This window comes from Hemibagrus wyckioides, linkage group LG28 (assembly GCF_019097595.1).
Source record: "Hemibagrus wyckioides isolate EC202008001 linkage group LG28, SWU_Hwy_1.0, whole genome shotgun sequence".
Classification (NCBI taxonomy): domain Eukaryota; kingdom Metazoa; phylum Chordata; class Actinopteri; order Siluriformes; family Bagridae; genus Hemibagrus; species Hemibagrus wyckioides.
The window spans coordinates 10,903,450-10,927,366 of NC_080737.1; the positions used below are offsets into that span (position 1 = coordinate 10,903,450).

The following is a 23,917-nucleotide window of genomic DNA, read 5'->3' on the forward strand; positions in this document are numbered from 1 at the left end:
GGTTAAAGTCCTGAGAGCACATATGTGCTACTAAAGAAAAGATTGGTTTAGCTAGAATTGCAATGTAATAAAACTGTAACTGCTAACTTCCACCATACTGTAACATCAGCGTGGTATCACAGGTAGCAAACTCTTGAGCTTTTCATTTCCATCAATTTTATTTTAGTAAGCTGGAGTCAACAGTGGCAAAGAAAATCTCCCTGAGCTGATAGAATTAGAAACCTCCTCTGTGAGACACCAGATAGTGAGCTACTCCTCAATAATCAGAACAGTACTATGATAATAATGTGTGGGAAGAATGTTTAATATGAGCAGATTTTGAATAAGAGACAATCTTCATGATTATAGCAGTAGTTCTTATGTACAAGTCTACGGTATTCAGGTGAGATTATCCACTGAAGCCAGGCTGAAACTTGGACATAATCTGTTTCTGGGAAGTGCAAATCTTTAGAATATCCATGTGGGATGTTCACAATAGCAGTAAGTGAGTCACAAGTGCAGCAGCTCCAAGCTGAGTTAGAGCCTAAGGATGAATCAGGCAGGTCTGGAGGGCAGGAGGATCCACAGCAGTCAATATCTGGCAGTAGCATCAGATCAGGCAGCAGGTGTACATATAAAGCCAGAGAGAGAGATAGATAGATAGATAGATAGATAGATAGATAGATAGATAGATAGATAGATAGATAGATAGATAGATAGATAGATAGATAGATAGATAGATAGAGAGAGAGAGAGAGAGAGAGAGAGTTGCAGTTAATAGGTCTAGCATAACTTAAACAGAGTAGCAGAAGGTAATGCATGACTGAGGGCACCAAAAGACATAAAGCATCCCACCAGTGTACCATCAAGAAACCTGAGTGATTGCATGGGGGTGGAGTTAAGATGAAATTTTCTCAACTTTATGCAAACTAGGTACAATGTGGAGTAGCAACAGTGGGCTAAAGGCATAAACATGTTTACATTCTAACCAAATGCTGCTTCTGCTTCTAGCATGTTAACTATAATGGATTTTGCATTGTTATGTTTAAAAAACCTCATTGTTGTTCATCATATATGTAAGAGCACATGCAAATCTCCTTTTACTAATGTGAAGAAAGGCATCAGACTGTATGCTTTATCATGCATGAGCTAGCCCATCCCTATGACTTTATTGTAGGGCTGAAAAAAACAAACATCAGTGAGACATTGCTGTCGCACTCTACTGTCGGATATAAACAATGCTACCGGAGATAGGAGATTAGCGCTTATTTTAAAAATGGAAATATGAAAATATGTCATAGCCCTGGGTGCAAGTAGCCCATTGGCTTAAACATTTTCTTGCAAGTAGCCCATTGGCCTAAATGTTTCCTTGGACCATATACAGGTTGCACATGGTCCAGCATTTTGTGCATTTCCACTACTAAGGAGTTACACCTTTCCAAAATGAAGTTAATTTAAAATAAATAAATAAATAAGTAAGTATGAACTCCATAATTTGTTTCATAATTTTTCCTGATTCTCATTTTCAGCTCAGTTGAACAAAAAGGTTACTAGAAAATTCAGAAGGCCTGAATACCACAAGAGTGGGCAGATTTGTACACAGTAGAATGACCTATTGGAAAGCACCATGCCTTCCCTCGCCCTTTGGCTATTTCCATCTCCTCTCACAGTTTTCCTCTGTGCAGTCCCAGCAACCTTAGATTGACCTGCTCTCTTAATCCTGTCCTTCTGGTCCAGCAGCAATTAAAGACATAAGCCCAAAGGTCAATGGAGTTGCCAGTCTTTAATGAGATCAATGAGAGTCCCAGTGGCATTACAGGCATTAGAATGGTCTTCGCATGAAGCTTTATGAAAAGCTAAATATGTAAGGCTATTTAGTACAAAGTTATGCATTAAAGTCAGAAGCTAGGTATAGAACTGATTGACAGATCTGTTCAGTAATTTCTGGTTTCATGAAGTAAATGAATGTGGAAACAACAACAGACACCCTTGAATTAGCGTTATGTGCTTTCCACCCAGAAGCTTGAATACATACACATAGTAACTTATCTTAAAAACAAGCCAGTTTGCCTTCTATTATCAGATATCCCAGATAAAGAAATTGCAACTTTGATATTCATCTGGATTTAACTTATTCTGGATATGAAGCCAAGTATAAAGCCAAGAGAAAAGATTAGTAGATTTAGTGAAACCTAACATTTTTCCTGGACATTGATGTTACAGTATGTATGTCATGAATCAACTTTTACAATTCTGTTGGATGCATATGTTTTGTCTGTCAAATAAACATAAAATTAATGATTTTCTTCCACCATTATGGATTACTGAATTCTGAAATTCATTGCATGGGCACAATTTAGACTCTCCAAAAATGCCTGTGTTTTCATCTTCACAATAAGTCTTTGTGGATGTATGCATTAGATGTTAGCTGTGCTGCTTCCACCAAATCCTAATATCCCAAAACGTAATTGTATATTCATAACATGCTGCACCTGAATGAAACGGGCCTTAAATATTCATTATAGCATAGACCTATTAATAAATAACATCTGTAACAACTGCTTATAACATTTTTTGACTTTTTTTCATTTGAAACTAAGGCTTTTTGCTGAACTTGACAGACAGATTAGACTAAAACATAAATCTGAACCTGAATTAAATAATATCCCTTTTTCATACAATTGTCATTTATGTTCTTCACTAACAAAGGTAGCTGACTTTATCTTCAGCTGTTCTGTAGAGTAAGAACAATTGAGTTGGATTAAATACAAATAAAGATGTAAGTAAGTAACTCCACTCTAACTACAAACTCCACCCCAAATCCTAAGCCTAACCATCTGTATGTAGTTTAGGTGAAACGTGTTGGTATTTCACCAACTGCAGCAACTACTGGTCTGATCACTGGTCTGGATAGTTTGCATAGTGCATTTTTGTGTTATTCTTATATGAATATTTCAAAAACTAGGCCAACAATGTTTTGGCGGCATAAAAAAAGTTGTATTAGGTATGTTAGCTTTTTAGCACTCTTTCCAGGCTTAGCCCCACCCATCATTGTGAAACCTGAAGTCACTTTTAGTCATGGCATTGTTCAACCTGATTTGAAATTCCACACTAATTTTAAATTATTGTGCAGAATAATGTGAAATATAATGATTTTTTGTAATTAACTGAATATCTTTTCAAATAATATATTGTCAGAATATATTGTACAGTTCTTCCGATATTTTGATTAATTTATAAAAGCATACAGTTCAATTATTCATTCGATTTTATTTTTATTTGTATTTTAACAATGGATATTGTTGCAAAGCAGCTTTACAGGAATATAAAAATTCAGAATAAACTTGAGAAATTTATGTTTATCTTTAATGAGAGATGATGGCAAGGAAAAGCTCCCTGAGATGATATGATGAAGAAACCTTGAGGAACCAGACTCAAAAGGGAATCCCATCCTCAACTGGGTGACACTGAATAGTGTGAATAAATAATTTCCTTTCTATAACTATACTCTATATAGTAAGTACAATTGTGTAACCAGGAGTTTTTGAAATAATGAGCTTTTGAGCAACATAAATTCCTTCTTGGCAATGCCATCAAATTTTCAATGATACCCGAGTGCAAAACTGACAGCAAAAGCAGTTCAGAGTCACCTCTATGGTCTGCAAGTCTTTCTATCCACAGCAATTCCATGTATCTTGGGCTTGTCTTTGGTGGTAGTAGGCAGCCTCCAAGTGATGAGACTCCAGAAAGAAGTAGGACAACAGAATGGTTAAGGCAGGTCTGGAAAAAAAAAAGTGAGAAACACTGGTTTCTCAGGAGTAGCTTGTGTGTGAGGGAAAGAGAGAAAGAGAGACAGACATAGAGAGAGAGAGAGAGAGAGAGAGTATTATGTATGCTTGATACCTATAAGGGACTTAAAGGGAAAGCCAGAAGGTGACACACACATGAGGGCATCCTGGGACATCCTGGGAAAGGATTTCTTGGATTGAGACCTTGTTGTAGTGAAGGTGCTTGTAAACTTTGGCAACGAACAAGGCTAAAGCTGGGCAGAGGGAAGTGATCAGAAAATCCCAAAGTATAACCAGAATAAGTAGACCCTGCCAGTATCAGGATTACCAGGACCCTTTCTTGGAATCAGACCTGGGGGTAACCTGGTCAGGCTCAGTCAGAAATGTGGCAAAGGATGGCCTTCAACATGACCTTTACAGTGGAAACAGGCTTTGGGAATGCCAAATATAATTTCCACACACAGAATGGATCCTATTCGAAAACATCTCAATCAGCTTGGCTTAGGATTCTCCACAGGACATAAGCCTCAGGTGCGAGCTGGGATACTCACCAGTCCCAGACTGAGGGCTATTTTGGTTTGAGGTATTCTTGGTGGACAAATGGATTGCATCTATGAAATTTCTGTTCTCATGAAGTTAATTGGAATGATTAAGGAACTTGGAGGGCTATGATTGAGTGAAATGGCCTCCCAGATCTGAACTTCAGTAACAAAATCTTATTTGCAAGCCATTGTCAATGACAAATACTTTACATGGATATAAAATTGCACATTGGTGGTATAGGTCATACTTGGTATAACAATGCATTGTGCCAAAGATCAAATATTGTAATTATTTTATCACACCTGAGGACATGCATATGTTTTTTATACTCAAGCAAAGAGAAGGGTACTGTTGTCAACTGATCACCATTTGGGAGTCAGTTAGATTTGTTGCAAAGAGCACTAGCCAGATTTACTTGGTCAACACAGCAGTTTGCTTGGGAACACTTGGCAGAAAGTGAGAGACAAGTTCAATTCCCACATTTAAAGTGATTTCTTTTTGTGATGAGCAATGTTGTAGCCTGAATTTACCATGATCAAATTTTCAATTTCAGAGGCAGCAGCAAGAAACTTGGTTGGAAGTCTGCTGGTGTCTTTCATTGTGGTAGCCCTAGGACACAATAGTGAATACTTGTGTTACCTGTATTCTAAGGATAAGGTAGAGGGGTGGAAGAAGCTCTTTGAAGGACTCCTTTGACCAGTGGACATGTCTGTCTTTAAGGAATATGTGGCAGAAATCTCAGTACAATTCTGTGGTCGAGGTTATAATGGTGGTTAGGAACATTTAAAGAGCTTCCAAGTGGTGCAACAGAAAATTGTTTACCCTGATATAATGAGTTAAAATCCTGACAATGCAACAGCCATCTGTGGCCAGTAGCTAAAAGAGCAAAATTGGCTGTGCTCTATGGGTGGAAGGGATGGCATTGCTTTCTCTCTCCTGACACAATGACACTAGTCAGCTGTGGGCATCTGTGAGATCATGTATGCTGAACAGGGCAGTTAGTGATTCCCTCTGAGCCTGTCATGCAGCATGAGCAGCAGTTTGAAAAAGTTGTGGTTGGCTGGACCGGAGGATTTGTTACAATCCTCAGCCTCCTGGGAAACATCAGTGCCAGGTTCCTGTAGAATATGGTCTTTCCAATAGTTGAACCAAACTAATAGTCAGGAGGAACAATGCAGGTTCCACCCAATCCATGGAATCGTAGACCAGCTGTTCCCTCTTGCACTGCTTTGTGAAGGGTCTATTTTGGATATAAGTATATAATTCGGTCCCCATGTGTAATATGGATATGGACTAGGTCTGTTATTGTGTATCTCACACTGTGTGTATTGTATCTGTTTCTGTTCATGGAATTCATGGACACATCTACAAGCAGCCAAGATTGAAGAGGTGTCCAGTGGGGGGACTAGATATAACATCCCTGTTATATGCAGATGATGTTGTTCTCTTTGCACCATCTGAAGTGGACCTATGACACTCACATGAATGTTTCACTCTGTGAAATAGCTGAAATGAAAATCTTCACCTCATAGTTCAAGGCTATGAGATTGACAAATGGATTAGGTAGCAGCAATGTTTCAATCACTATGTCGGTCTGTGTGCTAAAGCAAAAGCTGTTTTTTTGACAATACTCCCTGTTTACCAGTCAGTCTATGTCCCTATCCTCACCTCTGGTCATGAGCAGTGGGTGGCAAAAGAATGGATATTTGTAGAACTTCCCTGTGATAGGGGAGAAATTCAGCAATCTGGGTGAGCATTAGAGGAGAGCCACCACAATGTTGGACATGGATGGATCAATCAATCAATCAATCAATCAATCAATCAATCAATCAATCAATCAGTCATGTTCCACTAAGGTTACAAATTCAAATAGTATAAGCTTTGGTTTACATATTTTCTGGAGCAATAATTATTCTGCTATGTTAAATATTTTTCAGTATTATTATTGTTATTATTTTTTAAAAACACCAGTTTATCCTCCCATAATTATTCTTTTATTTTGTTTTACCCAGCTGTTCAGGGTAACAGTACTTGGACCCCTACAACTGCATCTACAGTGTGCAGCTTCTGTATTCTAAGCATTACTTCTATCCATGGTTTTGTACAGTCAGAGTCAGATATGGCTCTTTACAGTGCTGTATGCTAAATTGCTGGAGATACCTGATGCCCGTTACACCAGGTGAAGCTTCACATGACCTTTGTAAGAACTGTGACTTCTCAACTGACCTCCTGTTCGAGCTAATATAACACCTAGTACCTGTTTTTGTGTGTTTACATGTACATGCCAGGGTTCATAGTAGCCTTGTTCCTTATGTTTTACAAACATGATGGCAATAGCCTGACCTTAACCTCAGGGCTGAACGGGATTTGTCTCAGTTGACTGCTTGCTCTCATTAGATAGAACTGAAGCATAGGAGACAATAGGGGCACCTACAACAGGGTGACCCTCAGTGTGTTTGTATCTGTATCCATCTTTATAAATTCCCATGACACCTTCTGTACTTCAGAATTTATACACGTAGATTACGACCATGCAGTATTGTTGTCCCCTTCCCTCACTGTGTTCTAGTTTTGATATCCTACTTGCATCGTCAATAATTCATGTATGCAAGGCAATAACAGTATAATCACAGATATCCCAGCCACATTTACAGCTATTTATTACAAATAAAAAAGTGACGTGACTAAAGGGGACCAGATAAGCACACGGAGAGAAGCCAGCCTGGATTTGACAAATAGAAAGCAAACACAGGTTGGCTGTGAAAGCTTTCTCCTTGTTTTCAGTGTTTTCAGCATGGACCTCTCAATCTACTTGTCTTATGCTTCACTCGCAGTCTCCATTACCCTCTCAGACTGCTTGCTAGCAAAATCCTTCTCTGGATGCAATCTTCTTCAGTTTACTCTCTCTCTCTCTCTCTCTCTCTCTCTCTCTCTCTTTCTCTCTCCCCCTCTCTCTTTCTCTCTCTCCACTGAAGCTCGGTCAGAGTCCAACATTTGGAATCACTTCTGGTCCAGGGCGTTTCACACTGAAACACTCTGTGCTTTTCCATCCTCGGCACAGGCTGTTCTCATTCTCTCTCCCTCCCTCTCCCTCATGCTCCCTCCTTCTTCCATACTCATATCCACACAAACATGCACACGGCTGTGTTTTTAGAGCTGCTGTCTCTGATGGCTATGCTTGATTCCCATAGATTTCAATTTTGTGCAAAAAAAAATGAAGTCTACAGAGATAGATGCCTATCTATAGCTAGAAGTTTTTTCTTTATTATGTGATCTATCTATCTATCTATCTATCTATCTATCTATCTATCTATCTATCTATCTATCTATCTATCTATCTATCTATCTATCTATCTATCTATCTATCTATCTATCTGTGTTATTCTGAGATTTTGGTTATATGAGTTTACCCTTCATATGTATCGGAGGCCCCAGTGCACTGTGGGTGATAAGTGGGGTGGGGGGGTGGAAGGACAGATGCTCAGTGTCTGGAATGCCTTCAGCAGCCTGAAACAATTTCAGCATGGGGGGAACAGCAGTGCCGGGCGCCTCTATAAAGGCACAAGCACGTCCCAGCCGGGATACGGCATGCATTTAGTTTTGAGATTTTGCCTGTTTAATACCCACAGTTGTAACACGTTACACATGCTAACACACATGTACAGTAGAAATCCATAACAGAACACAAAGGACTGCTGAACTAATCATTATGTTATTGTAAAAACTGGGCTGTGAAACTAAAACCAAGTAGCATGATCAGGGTTAATACAACTGCATGACTGAAAGTGTGCGAATCACAGACAGAAATAAGACAAAACCCGCTCTGATTGGAATCAGTGGCATTATTACTAAGAGCTGCTCTATAATGTGAGCTTGAGCAATGATTGAAATTACACTGTTGCTCTTTATATCTTGGTTGGTAAGTGTGGTGTGAGATAGCTGGCCTAAAACATGCCTGACTCCTCCGCCTGATTCGCCTGTGTGGCTGGTGCCTTTGAAATAACAACCCTTTCTGCGCTCCACTCAATCACCCACACACACACACACACACACACACACACACACACACACACACAAACTGAATCTCTCCTTCCCCCTTCTCGCCTTCTTTCTCCCTACCTCCCTCCCTCCCTCCCTCGCTCTCTCTCTTCCCTCACACCCTCCTTCCCTTCCCCTCCCGCTCGACTTCTATAATTCAAATCCTGTCAGGCCTGTTCCAGACTGCTGGCGCCAGCCTCTCTCACCAGGAAAAAAAGAGAGAAGAAAAAAAGCAAAAGGAAGAAAAAAAAGCTCTTTGAGGGACAAAGCCGACAGAGCCGCACTCACACACACACACACACACACACACACACACACACACACACACACACGCACACGCACAGACAGGGCCAGGAAACAGAATGAAGTTTTTTAAAGAGGCAGCTGTGGGTGGACTTTTCAGGGCCCAATATTTTCTCTATTTTTTTCCTTTCTGCTTTTCTCCCTCTTTTTTCCCTTTTGTTTTACTCCCCCGTTTCTTTCTCTGTGTCTTTGATCATTCCCCCGCTTTAACTGGTCAATGCCATAAAATCCTCCCAGTCATATTTTCTTGGGTTCTTTTATTGGCCGTTTAAAATGACTTACAGTGTTGACCGATGTTAGACAAATGTTTCAGATTTGGGCAAATGTTACAGTTTTCCTGCTAATGTTAATCAATCAGACAGAGAGAAGGAAATAGATTGTTGGAGCAGAAGAGCAGATTTCAGAACTCTGTCCCTGGGATTGCAAAGCTCACATCAACATTTAAACTTGGTTAAAAATAGCCAGAAGACTGAACCCATCTATTTTAGGTCTGAATGAGCAGGCCAGTCATGTGACACGTACACACACACACACACACACACGGGCAGAGATGTCAAACAGCTTTTGCGAGTCCATATTAAACTCCTCGCATACTGCCATCATTCATCCTCATGCTCCCATGCTCTGGCTTGTAAACACATACAAACATTCACATGCATGCTCCTTCAAAAACAACAACAACAAAAAAATGAGCAAAAATCCTATATAAAATGAACAATACCTCCAAGGAGTGGCATTCTGAGCTTAAGCTTTAGGGAGATCTCATACATAAGAAGTTTTCCTGTTGTCTATACATTTCTACAAAACCCTAAGCAATTATCAGCACAGCCTTGATCAGTAGTGGGTTATGTTTCTTCTTCAGAGAACAACAGCACTGAACATTTTCCTGTATGGTCTAGCAAAGTCAAAAACGCTTGTAGAAGTGTTCATGGCCCGAAATTTCAGTTTTTATCACATCTGATCACAACACATAGTTTATATTTTTAACTGATGAAGATTAGATGCTATGTGTTGTGGGTTGGTGTCAGGAACAGATTTTTATTTTGGCATCAGATTCTTTACTTTGAAAATGTGAAATTCTGAAACTGATGTACTGTGTCAATGTGTTAAAAAATGAATGTTTTTTATGCCCCATACTGAAATAAATGTGATTATATCTACTTTAGATATTTTATATACATTATCTGACTTGTGCAAGTCTTGCTTGCATTGTAAGCACTCACACAAGAAATTCTAAATTCACAAATTTATAAATTCATCCGTAATGAGCAAGCTAGAGGTGACAGCGGCAAGGAAAAACTCCCCGAGACGATATGAGTAAGAAACCTTGAGAGGAACCAGACTCAAAAGGGAACTCATCCTTATCTCAGTGACACCAGAGAGTTTGATTATAAACAATTTCCCTTCTGTATCTGTGTACTATATGGCCAAAACGTTCAACTGAGTAACCAGGAAATTCATTTTAGTTTTAACCTGAAGTCTATTTTGTTCACAGTTTACTGATAGAGACATGAGTGCAAAACTGTTCATGGCAATACTAGTCCAAAGCCATCATAGCAAAACGATGCAATCATATCATTTATGCAATCATGTATATCTGTTTGCTGCTGTTCTTGGCCATATTCTGTATATTCATGATTCACAATAAGTGACCTGAAAGAAATAACATCAGGTTGCAAAAATGCCACACGGAAGTGGGAGATGAAGATGAAGTACAAGATAATGAAACATGTTCTATCCCTCTCTCATACACACACTGTATCTCTTTGTTTTCCATGTAGCTTTCCTGTGCTGACCCTACAACTTTCCCAAGTTAGAGTCTGTATAAACTACGTGCCTTCCTCTCGAGCCAGACACAAGACATGGACACTTTCTCATCTGTCCCTCGTACAGACCGCGGGTCTGCCACATATGTTGCCTGCAACTGTAAATGAAACCTAATGGAAGACTTTTGGTGTCTGAGCAGAAACTTTTAGCCCTTTCACCCCCTGAAGCACTCACAGACTAGGCCCAGGCTTCACTGTCACATTCACACACAGACATCTTGAGCTTCTTGAGATTGAGTATCTTGGCAGCGTTCTTGGCAAACATGCACCTAGCCCAGCTGATATACTGGTCACACACACACACACACACACACACACACACACACATATATATATATATATATATATATATATGTACATCATATTTTTATTCATGACATGTCATCTTACCCTGTAACATACACATGTACTCAGACACACATCAGTGTAGCTGCACTGATCCCCCCCCCTTTTCTTTGTAAATATGTTGAAATGGAAATCCACTTGAGTTTCTGCTAGCTTCATGAGGGATATCATAAGATTGTTTGATACTCCACAACCAGGAAACGTACATAAGTTTACGTAAGCTAGTTATTTCTGAGTGAAAATTCACAATGGCTATGTGATGAAGGTTTATAAAAGAATGATTACATCCAGATTAAAAATTCACTATTTTATTTTACTTGAACCCATTATTGATAGAAATAAAGTCATCATTATTAACAAACTAGAAACTAAAGTGAAGTTGCATCCAGTATGACCAGTATTTTTGTTTGTTCATGCACCAAGAAATCAGATTTGCCAGTGAGGTTTCCTCTGGAGTTAGTGGAGTATTCCTGTTTACTTCTTTTCCTTCCAAGCTAATTTCTTGTGATCGTGATCGTGACCCTGGAGTGTAGACTAAGGAAAAGCCCTACTCTGTCAAGAGTTGCTGTTTATAGAGGATAGTGTGGAAGATTCTAAATATAGAGTGCTTTGCTTCTTGTTCATTTTATTATAATTATGTATATTGTTGTAAATGTGAATTTTCCTATATATATACAGTATATATATCTTACCTTTCCATACCTTTTATACCTGTTTTTATTTAAATCAGGCCTTGATGATATCTAATGATCAATGCCCAAACTGTTTGGGACCAGAGCATTTTTAAAAAGCTCATACAGAACCTTGTCCTGACTGCAGTCTAACATCAATGCTGCTGACTATTTGTTATCCTTCCTTGGATGCTGCCTGGTCCTCAGCAAGGCAGTGAAATGAACAGCCGACATGGCTGCAGAGCCCCTTAGGAAGAAAAATGTAAGCTCTCCTTTGCTGCGTTGTTGCAGCAGGAAAAGAAATGGGCAGAAGACTCCACTGCTCAGCCCGCTGGAACAGGAAGTGTGAGAACATTAATAACGCTGGAACAAAGATGACTTGGCAGCAGGCATGAAATGAATGCACAACTGTTAGCAGAAATGCAACAGCGCATTGAAGTGCAGAATTCAGAGGAGCTCAGTGCAGCAACCCTCGCATTCAGAGACAGAGCCTGAAGTATTGAGTAGCTGCTTCTTATCCTCTAAACTTCAATAATGACTCCACATTGACAGAGAGAGCTGATATCCCACAACCCCAGAGCATTTGGATGATTCAGATGCGCAGAAGGAAGTCTGACCCATCCCACCTGCTGCTGCAGATGTTTGACCAGTCGCACCTGCTCCTACAGTTATTTTTGTTTGTACCTGCTCATGATATTTTCTTCAAAAATGAAACATGATCCTGAACAGAATTAAGCAGTTAGTGAAGCTAAATGAATGAAGTACATTATACAGCACTACACAGTCATTTTAAACATGTTCATGATAATTAACATGGTTTTGCTTTGTCCCCTGAGCTTCATATTTTATTTAGAAACATAAAAAACTGTGATGTTGCAACCTGAGAAAAGGGCAGGCATACCTGCTGAAATGGCAGAACTAAGAATGAGATTAATGCCTCTGGTGTAGACACCTAGGGTTTCACTAGTGGTACAGGCTGGTGAAACCCTGCACGTAAATCCATGTGGCATGTAACTGAATATAAAGGAGCTGAACCATAGTGTCATAATCATCCAGTGTGCAACACAAAGAGGCACCAGATCATTGATGCTTTATGTCCAAAACATGAACTGTGTATTTTGAAGCACGCTTCTACCTTTGTGTCTGTCAACATTTACATAGGAATTTTTGAATCTGTTTACTGAATAAAGCTCCTTCATTTAAAAGATTCGTTCAGCTATGTGCTTTTGCCCAAATATGCAGCCTGATTATGCAGCTCAACACTGTTACTGCACACACTGACATTCTGGAAATATCAAGTTTGTACTGAACCCAAATAGTTCTCATCGAATTCAGTGCATGGAAGTGGACTTATTGACCTTAGTGACTCTTTCAAAAAGACTGAGTCATTTATGAACATACCACATATAAGCAACATACTATTCCTGCTGTGGTTGAGAATCTACAGCAGTAAATGAATAGAGTTACACAGGACAGAGAACATTTTGGCATCAAATATAAAGTAGATAAAGACTCTAAGAGCTGTACCAAACACAAAAAGTGCCGGAGTCACACCAGCTGGCTACAGTGACTGAAGTGCAGAACTGCAAAAACAGATCATCGAGATATGTACATAGCTATTCTCTTTTCAATATACTTCTGAGCCCCAAAAACTGAGGTTCAATCTGCAATCATTCTCCAAACTAAGAAGCCCAAATATCTTATTAATATGAAACCCAATTGGTTATGAGAATAGATCTGAAAGATATATTTCCACATACTTTTTTTCTGTGGAATACAAGTGACATACCAATGTAGAGTTGTCCTCTGAGCTGGCTTTGGCACTCAGGATATTCACAAAATGTGTGTGTTACCTTAAAACTCACTGCTAGGGTCTGCAGGATTGGCTATTAGGCAGACAGGTCCAGCAGCAGAGGCTGAGCAAGCAAATGTCCTGATATCACATGTGGAAGTGCTGGGACAATCATGAAAAGAGTGTTTTAAAGAGTTTCCATTGGTGTGTATGTTTCCTGACAGAAGATAGACTTGTCTCAATTATGGATGCAGTCATAAAATTGTGATTGTCCACACATGCAGATTTATCTTCGTTGGGATATTACTATTTGCAACTCCAGTAGTGAAACTGGGAATGTTGCACCTCACACCATTTTATATGTTGGCAGAATGATCAGCTTTTACCAACTGTATCACAAAGAGAGATAGTAGGTTGGTCTGGTGCACATTTCAGGCTCGCTGAATCAGGTCTCGTGCCCAGTGATAGGCAAATACACTATGAGGTTGTTCAGCTTAAGTAGAAAAAGTGCAGAAGAGAGGCAACTGATTGGTTTGCAAACTGACAAACACAATCCGCAGTCTGCAGTACAATTCACAGACAGAGAATACGATTCACAGACTGCTCCTGAGTGCTGTCTGTTATTGTCTGAAAAGATGCACCTAGGATTTTCTTTGTAACTATCAAAGCACTGTGTATTGAGGCAACATAGACATGTTGTCAATGTTACTGTCACTAAAAAAAATAACAATCCACTGGCTACCAATATTGAGTAGAAAACTTAGTCTAGTGGCCAAAAGGTAAAAAGCAGTTTTCTGGAGTCTGAATGTCTGGTACTTGATGTAGTGGAAAAAGGTACTTACTTACTGGGAAAAGTAAACTTGTGTGTATAAAATATACCTTTATTAAGATAGAACTTCTGTGTGTGAGTGTGTATGTCTGTGTGTGTGTTTTTGTGTATGTGTGTTTGTCATGGCCGCCATCCAGCACCTGAGCCCAAGGTGTCAGGAGACATATCTTATCTGGCCATTTCTTTTTCCATGCTATATACCCATCAACCTCCTCACCCTCCACCTGTCACTCAAGCAGAGACCCCACCCTCTCTCTTGGGTCCAGTCCTCTCTCAGCTGTCCCTTAGTGGGCTACTCCAGGGCAAATCTGGCAACCTAAATTGAATAGGCCTTGGCTATTGTCTTTCACTGAAGCCCCAGCTTGGCTAAATTGGCTTTTTGCAGGAGCAACGTCCCACCTGAGCCTTTGACTGCCTCCCCCTAAAGGATGGACACTTCTACTGGTCACTCCAGAACTCAGTCAATCAGAAAAGCCACTAGGGACTCCAAACTCTCTCTGTCTCTCTCTCTTTCTTTTTTCTCTGTCTGTCTGCTAACACACACCATGGCACACAGACCTACAGATGGCCTTCATTCACCACACACATTCGAGCCCTTAATTAAATCTATTTTTTCTCCTAAGTATTTGCCTTTGAAAGTGCAATATATAGACCCGAAGTTCTGATTAAAGGTTATCTATGGTGTAAGTAATATCTGCTGAACAAATAGTGAGGCTAAGGCATCTTGTACTACTGAAAACGTATAAAAAATAATATATTTTTTACAGCAAATTAGCGTTTCCTTACCTTATCATAATATAATGCTTCTAATGAACATGGTATGGTGTTTTGAGTTAAAGTTATACTAAATGAAATGTTTTCTCTGATCAGATTCTTTTGTTGGAATTCATTTCAGTGTGTAGACTGCTCAAAGTGCAAAGGTCCGCTATGATTCAGACACATTCTATCATGAAACATCAGGAAATCTGATTATTATTCTGAGCTGAAAATTAGTAATGAACAAGCAAATGTTATTGTGTTACAAAATAGAAGAGTCAGGCATGTTCCAGTACACCTGCAGGGTAATTAAGTCTAGTTTGCCAGGATGAGGGGTAATTTCTATGAAAACAAAATATATTAAATATAAATTATCATTAGAAAGTTTGGTGTGTCAAAAATAGAGCAAAAATAGTTATTTCTAAATCTTACCAGTCTTCCATTGCTATTATATTTTCTACGGCCTTATATATGACAATATATATTTAATATTATATGTTTATAATATAACTCATTAACTAAAACTTCTTGATAAATAGTGGACCAAACTCCCTCTTTCACACAGACACACATGTATATGTCCTGTTTTTTGCATTTATTATGAATTTTGGCAACAAGTGTAAGCTATAATTTTGCAATTATTCACACAGGTAAATTACGCAACTAAACCCATAAAATGAGGAATATGCTAAGTGAAAGGGGAAAACATGAACCTGTCATCAACATGTCATAACATGCAAATGGAATTCTGAGATCACAAGCAAGATGGTGTCAACTTAGCGTAACACCATCCATCTTAGTAACTGACATAATTGAATTCAGATGAGCCACAGCCACGGTGACTTCAGGGTGGGTTTCCTTGCAATTCCTCACATGCTTGATTGTTTGCTTGCACCTCCACCGGTTCTCATGATCACTGCAGCATGCATGACTTATTCTGAGTCACAAGAAATAAGGCTCCTTTCTAGAACATTTGAATAAGGGCCCCAAAAGCTAGAGTGTCCAGAAACAGTCCTCACTAGTTTACCCGATGGTCATTATTTACTATGATGATGTCTTGTTAGCTGAGGAAACATGCTCAAAAAATGTTTTACAGAAGTAAAGATTGTGGAATTAGATTACTGCAACATATAACAGAAGTTCTCTATAACACTTATTTACTATCATTGTAGCATCTGATATGTATGGCTGAATGTTACTTAGCTACCTATTACCTTACACCAGCTAGTGACTATAATCAATAAATTCCTTATTTTAGCTGAGTATATACAGCACATGTACATCATAACAAACAACATGGTCCATGATGATAGTTTTCTCAACAACTACATCCATGTTCGACATAAACCCATGTTTGGCATGTACTTCAGTCTTTTCCTCTCTGCTCATCTCCACTCCAAGACAAAAAGATTTCTGCTTATCTACACTATCCCTCCCTCCCCTCCATTCCCCCAAACACCAACCATCCAAAAAAAAAAGAAGCTCCAGGCCTTCCTGTCTGCTGTTGAGTTTTAGAAACAGCTGTGCAGTCATAACAGAATGTGTGCCCAGACTCAACTCTCAGCTTCCTCACACAAATTCTGGTGTTTCACATGCTATCTGATACACCACACACACACACACACACACACACACACACACGTGAGTGCACACAGTTTCCATACATGTGCACATGCTCAAATTTGCACGTTTCTTCACACACATCAGACGTCTGATCTGAAGTTGGTATCTTATCTTTTTTCTTGTGGTCCCTGAAGTCTTGCCAATAGTCTTACAATCCCCAAAGGAATCAGTAGACTGTCTTTACTCCTAAGCTTAAAAGAAGTACAAGAAATTCAGATAGAAAAGTGCTATGCTAATGCAAATGATAGCAAAGAGGAAAAAACACCATATCTGCCTGTGGAAGCAAAATTAAAAAAAAAAAAAAAAAAGCTTAATGATGCTTAAAGTCTGAAACATACTACTTCATAGTTTATGCTCACATTAACAGAGTGGAAATGATTAGAAGAAAAATGTAAGATTGCATACCAAATGCTGCTGAACTGAAATAAATAGGTGGGGAAATAAAAGTAAAGACAGTGCAGTATGAATGTGAGGTCATTTTCACTTAATAGCCCGTTGTTTATTCAAGCGAGTGCATCAGGTTTTAACCTCCTCTACCTGATCCTGTGCTGCCTTTTAATGCCACTGCAGCATCCTCGGCTGTTAAAGCACAGATTCTGATTGTTGTCTTTCCCCATTATGAAACTTCTTAATAACAACGATTTGCAACCAAGCTGTGAAGTTTACTTACTGTCCGATTCCACCTTTATAAGCTGTTTTACTCAGGCTAGGTGACACTCATAATAAACACAAAGAAGACCTTACTATGTTGTAGTATGTTGGAAAGTATTTGGAAAAAAAAAAAATCTGCATATTTTGTGAAATTAAACGGTTAATATATAAAATATTACACATGCAGCAAGGGATATTTTGAGCTCAAACATACAATGACATTATATAGTTTTCTCAAACTAAACTACTAAGTACTAAAACTTGTTTGAAAAGTATGAAAAACACTACAGTTATTATTTTGTGATGCTTGCCCTGGACAGAATAATATTACCAAGCATCTACCTGTAATATCTAACAAGATTGTGGACACTTATAGAGGGATCTCGGTTACTTATCCATGCAGGACATTCTCCTCAATTCAGATCCAGAGAATGAGTTTGCACTGATGTTGTGTGCTGATTTGGAAACGTATTTGGCTCATTGTCTTGTAGAAAGCTCATTGTCTTGTAGTCTTAAACTCATGGCAGGTTGAATATACTGGACATACTGGAACTTATATCCAGAATCCATGATGTTCTCATAAGATCACTTGAACCACCAGTCACAAACCTGATCACTGCTCTACCTCTGTGTTGTACAGTGTGTGTGTGTGTATGTGTGTGTGTGTGTGTATACATATATATGTCATATCCAGTGTCTTCTGTTTGATCAAAATTAATAATTGATCCCGGAAAACCAGACAATTGACATTTTTCTGGATTTTTCTGGTCTGCACAAAACCCACTACCTCAGCTGGATTTTACACAGTAAACATTACACACATCTGCACTGTATAATACTCATACTCTTATACATAAAACTGTTCTGTCACCCATCTGTATTCAGATATTATATTTTTATATTTTCTTATTTTCTCTCTCTCTCTCTCTCTCTCTCTCTCTCTCTCTCTCTCTCTCTCTCTCTCTCTCTATATATATATATATATATATATATATATTTATCATGTAAGTAATAAAGCTGTTAGAAAATGAATAGAAAATGTAAAAAATATTCACTATTATTAGTAGTAGTATAAAATATTAATCAAGCAAATATAAAATTTGGAAAAAATTAAACAGTAACAGTAACTACTGAAACTTTATCTTATTCACATTTGTGGACATTAAGGTTTTTAATTTAAATTAAAAAAAATATATTCTAAATTTATAAATGCTGTACTTTATTTCAGTAAATACAATGTAAGGTACAGCAGACATTTGTTATTTTAATCCAGAAGCTTTTTGAGTATTTACTGTATTTGAGGTTATGACCCAGGAATAATTATATGATTGCAGTTAAACCATCTCATATTTATTACAGTTTAATAAATTTTAATACAGCCAATATATAGTAAATACTAATACATGTGAAATGTACCTTACGCATTGCAATAGATTAATCAAACCTGTGTTTATGAGATCAGAGTTCACTACAGATTAGCTAGCTAGTTGTATTTATATGCAACACAATAAACAAATTTGGTCATGAAGAAGACTTAATTAGAGATAAGATAAGATTATTGCACATATTATTATTACAGGTATTCACATTCCCTTCTCTAACTAGCTGTATTTACATGCAGCCTAATATTCTAATAATCAAATTCAGAGAACAAGCAGAATAAACAACATTCATGGATACACCGTCATCTGTGTAAGAATAAACCTACTGAGGACAAGCTAAGTAATACCTTAATCAGATATTTAAGCGAATGAGCTGGGTAGAGCTTTCATTAATATATATTAAGTGAAAAATAATAGTCATCTTTTGTAAATCAATAGTAAATCTTTTGTATCTGAGTGTGACTTCTGTTCATGTGTGTTTGAGTCACTACACACTCCTTTAACGTGGACCAATAAGAAAACGCAACACAAATCTAACATTTTGAAGCAGATATGTGACCAAGTTTACCTCAGTAAAGTTACCTAGCGTTTGTAATTGACTTTCAGTAAGGATGAGAAAGGAGAAAACACTTGAACAAAGCCATTATTTCTTATGCATTTATTCCCATTCAATGTATTTCAATATTGGTAGCTTTAGAAGATGAGTAAAGGCATTACACCAAGGGATAATGTGTGTATTTTATGTTATTTTTAACAACCAGAGCATCCTGTTCCTGGATCTCAGGCAAATATAAAATGCCTTGCAACTTTATTGCAATCATAAACTTTACTTCTCGCTGTCAATAATCACACGTTGACGATCTATTGCTGGGATGGAAATAATTTATTACATATTAAACACACAAGCGGTGTGATTAAGGAGCTGAATGTTCAGACTGGACTTGGCGTTGTTATGGTAACTATGCATGTATCTATAGATCAGGTTACATGTTACATGCATGTAAATGAAGACTGTCTACATAGCATCCGGTTAATAGATTATTTGGTGAATTAATACAGATTGATGAAAATCTTATTATATTAGCATTTGAAGATTTTAGTGTTTGCTGATCTTGCACTATAACCTGGGCGATATATGTTTAAGATGAAACATGATTAGACACATGATGACTTTTTCCTGGGAATCATGACTGGAGCTTATTGTTACTATAAAGCAGTGGCCACAAGTTTGGTTCCCGCTGTCCATCATGGGTACAATGCTGAAAACTCAACAATCTACTGTCTCTATTTAATCCCTCCATGATTTCTTTTTTGTGATTGTTGTAGCCCAAACTGCTTGATTTTGCTGGAGCTTTTTTCCGCCAAAAATTTGTGATGCAATGTACACATATGTAATTACTTTCTATGATAGCTGTACTCATATTCCACACACCTGAACTGAAGAGGGCTTTGGCTAAGTGTGCACTGTGATGACGTTACATGACGTGCCATGGCCCAAATCTGTGGAGAATTTGCAATAATTTAGAATTTTTTAAAACATTTTCATTAATTTCTACAATTGCAACATCTCTAAATCCTCGAGGCACTGTGCAATTACTGAGGGCATCCCTTCTCACTTTAACTCGTGTTTTTAAAGCAAGAACCAAAATGGACTTAACTGAGATTTTATCTCAGAAATGTACACATCAAGTGTACAAGTCCAGGACAAAGCTGTGGTAAAATATCACACAGAGGTGAATATTCAAAGAGCTCTCAAAATCTTTGGATCACCATTTAATTAAAAATGGAAAGAATATGACCCAAGTGCATCTCTGTTTGAGGCTGTAATGTTAGGAGGGCGAAAAAGCAAGTGAGAGGCCAGGGTAACCCTGAAGTTGCCCTGTTCACAGGGCACCGTTGCCCAGACATGTCACAAAGCTTGGCTTAATGCAGCAGCGGTGAGAATAGAATAAAGCCATACAAGCTTGCCAAAAGCCATTTTGGAGACTTAGCAAAGATGTATAAAAAGATTTTCTGGCATCATGAGTCCAAATCAGTCTCGGCACTAAGTGCAGTGTTTGGCAGAATCTGAGCACTGCTCCTCTCCCTGAGAACAGCATCCTGACAGTGAAGCATGGTGACAGTAGCATCGTGCTGTGAGGCTGCTTTTATTCATCAGCAGAGACGGGAAACTGATATCCAGGTTAAGAGCAAGATGGACCAAATACAGAACAATCCTCAAAGAAAGCCTGATACTTAAATATATATATATATATATATATATATATATATATATATATATATATATATATATATATATATATATATATATATATAGTGAATACTTATGCAAGGCACAGAATATTGTCATATATTTTTCTCTTCATAATGTTTTGAATCCATGAGCAGCTCTATAGTCTAACTAGTCTAACTATTGTAACCTACTACTCTACCCCATGCTGTACATTATGCTTTAGTAGCTAATTGCTGCTGTTCATACATATTTTACTGTATTTTTAGTACTGCCAAACTTCATTATAAAATATCATTTCAAGACAACCCAATATTAAATAAAGACAACATTTCTAATAAACACAGACAATACTTTTACTCATGCTGTTGATGTTTTCATAGAAAAACTAAAGAAAAACATTTAATCTTGAACGTTCCTGCAGTTTACCTCCATCATGAAACCTCTTCATAGACAGATACAGACAACAAAGTCACATCTGACACTGAAGTCTACCTACAGTATGTCTGTGGTCATTAATTTTATCTAATTGTTCTAGTAGTGCATTGTAGCACTCATGTCAGGAAAACTTATAAATGTGTGAGTAGAACTGAAGAAATATCAGCTTTTAACACACAGTGGATACGTTCTATGCAAAACTGAACACTGCACACTCAATGGAGACTTGTGTGACCGTTGGAAATTTACATGCATTCATTCATTCATTCTTCTGCTGTATCCTGGTCAAGGTCGTGGTGGATCTGGAGCCTATCCCAGGAACACTGGGCATGAGGCCGGAATACACCTTGGATAGGACACCAATCACACGTCACCACACACACACACACACCATTATTCACACCTAGGGGCAATCTTGCTGTTAAATTCTAGGCTAATTCAAACGGTCAGAAGCAGAAACAGACTGGCTTTCTCTCTCAGTCGCAGTTAGCTTAGAGAGAGAGAGAGAGAGAGAGAGAGAGGCAATAGCTTCCCGTCGTTTGGCTTTACTAATCGAGGCTCCTTTTGTTGCGTGCGACGCATGCCTGTCTGAGTCACGTGACTGCGTTTCCATGGCGACCGAGGTCTGAGTAATCATTTGCGCAATGACCTTTATTCCCCTGAGAGAAGAGGGAGGAGGAAGTGAGGGAGGTGGGGGGGGGGGAGAGGAAGGGTAGAATGAAAATGGAGCCAGCAAAAGCAAGCAAAGGAGGGGGAATGGGTGAGCAACAGAGCGAGGCAACGGGGCCCTAGACACACACACACACACACACACACGCACACACACAAACCTGTCTTACTATCCTTGTGAGGACCTTCAACTGACAGAATTATTAACGTATGCATCTAATTACTGCTAAACTACACCTAATCTACTAATCTAATCCTAACCTTAATCTCAACAGCCAAAGGAAAACTTTTGTCTAATCGAAATCGAAACACACATGCATCGTCTAAACTTTTTGTTTAATAATAAAAAATAAAAGTAGTTTCCTTCGTGGGTACCAGCTTAATATCCCCACAATGTCAAACTGTCCTATATTTCTATCCTTATGGGGACATTTGTTTCCCACCAAGATATAAACACACACACACACAGAAAAGGGGAAAGTGTTCAGAAGGATCCGTTGGGTTTGATTTAGATAACAACGAAGAGAAAGGAAGAGATAGTAAGAGAGGAGAAAAAGAGGAATGCAGCAGCACTGACAAAGAGAGAAGAAAGGGAATGGAGGGAGGATAGAACTGCGGCTCGTTCTATTTGAAAGAGTCTTTCTGAAACCAGAGAGTACACACACATATGGAGAGAAACGCGAGCTGAACTAAAGTTGTTCATGTTGAAAAATGAAGTCGTGAACATTTTGATTCAGTTTATGAAATTATTAAAAGCCAAATGACTGAATATGTTTATGTTTTTTATATAGTTAGGACTAATGTTAACCGCACATGTGTCTTTTCCCAGCGTTCTCTCTTATTAACTAATCTTACTTTAAATACGCTTCCCAAAACAAGCTCCCCTTTTTCTTCAGGTTGAAACTGCTGAGTTCAATGGAAGTGAAAAAAGCAATTAAACTATTTTAAATATATAGACTAATATTTCTTTCTGCTCACTCTTTTGCCAGTTGCTTTTGTACAAATCAACAAGTAGAGAATATATATTTACAGTTCAGAGTTGCTTTTTCTCAAAAAGCAGCCTCTGAGCTTACAGATCAATAAAAACTTTTGTACATTGCGATGATGTTGTATATACGAGACACAGCTAACGCACAGGCAGTCCATCAGCCGGGAAAATCTTCAGGACTTTGTTGCTTCTTGGTAACAGGACAAGCTGAAAAAAAGTGAGTCTGGTGAAGGAATGGCTGTTTATAGCTGCTATAACATAAGTGATAACAAGAAATAACTTATAGCTGGATATTTCACAAGATTTGCTCTAACTATAATTGGAGAAAATGTATGATGTGTGACTATAATAAAAAAAATAACACTTGGAAATTATTGTGATAGCTTTAAACAGTTTGAAAACATCCTTTGAAATAATCTTTGATTATTAAAGTCTATACACAAGCCAAGGATAAGCAGTGGCTATTATTATTATTATTATTATTATTATTATTATTATTATTATTATTATTATTATTATCATTATTATTTTAGTGGCTAACCAGAAAAAGAAGAAAAATCCTACTACCTATTGACTTTCCAAACAAGTTTTAATTCGTCATGATATAATATAATGTGGTGCACATATTTTTGTCTGATATGAATATGCTGGAATTGTGTAAACAAATTTATGCTTGCTTTTTCTGCAACCTGATTAGTCTGGAAGTAATCATTTTCAAACAAAGGATTAAATGTGTGAAACAAAAAGCAACTGCCATAAACAGCGAGCGTGAAAGCGCAATTTAGTTTGATGACACAACGGTGACAGACTTTTATTTTTTTCAGAATGTCGAAACAATCAAATAAAATGTACCAATAGCTCGCAGTTAAACACATCAAGAGAGACAATACTACAGCCGCATCACACTTATGCTAGCTCATTTCTTGTTCTTAAGCTAGCTAAACAGCTCTCTTTCCATTATTATCTTAAAGTAATCTACCGATTTTTGGATTAGTCACTGAGATTTCCAATGTTTTGGTTTCCTGGGAACATAACTGACTATATAAGGTTTGCTACCTAATAAGAG

The 23,917-nt window shown here is 38.1% G+C and overlaps 1 long non-coding RNA gene across 1 annotated transcript in view; it reads right to left on the reverse strand.

The window, feature by feature from the left end:
• Nucleotides 1-320: 320 nt before the first annotated feature.
• The window catches only part of LOC131348623 (uncharacterized), a 43,171-nt gene continuing 19,574 nt past the window's right edge, over nt 321-23,917 (reverse strand). The window contains exon 3 of the long non-coding RNA XR_009203963.1: nt 321-577. This is a non-coding gene — a long non-coding RNA (uncharacterized LOC131348623). The remainder of the gene's footprint in view (nt 578-23,917) is intronic.